The 401-nt window shown below is 53.9% G+C and overlaps 1 protein-coding gene across 1 annotated transcript in view; it reads right to left on the bottom strand.

Annotated features, from left to right (window-relative positions):
• The window catches only part of HELLS (helicase, lymphoid-specific), a 40101-nt gene that overhangs the window by 39514 nt on the left and 186 nt on the right, over window positions 1–401 (bottom strand). The gene's annotated exons all lie outside the window — the stretch shown is intronic.

Genomic DNA, 401 nt, shown 5'->3' on the forward strand with positions numbered 1-401 from the left:
AGGGGGGTGGGGGGACAGGGCTTTTAAATTGCAGCTTTAAAAAAGGACAAATTACTCCACGTCCTTATTAAACAACCCTTGTCGCCTTCCCAGATGCATTTGACGCAAAAGTTGAAGACCCAGGGGGGACGCCAGCATTACCTCTCAGAGACCTCCTAGGTCTTCACTATGTCAACTAGTAGTAGCCCGGACCCCAGTTTACAACTGGGGATGTGCAGGAAAACGCAGGTCTCCTGTGTAAAATCTCCTGCACTATGCAAACACACGCAATTTCAGGTGTCCCCTACCCACTCTCCACAGAAAGGGGAAACCTCCTTTCCTCCTCAAGCTCTGCCCGGGGTCAGCTCTCCCCGCAAAAGTTCGGCTGCAGTCTCCATGCCGCTCCCCCACCCCCGCCCCCA

This window comes from Bison bison, unplaced genomic scaffold (assembly GCF_000754665.1).
Source record: "Bison bison bison isolate TAMUID 2011002044 unplaced genomic scaffold, Bison_UMD1.0 scf7180017864172, whole genome shotgun sequence".
Lineage (NCBI taxonomy): Eukaryota > Metazoa > Chordata > Mammalia > Artiodactyla > Bovidae > Bison > Bison bison.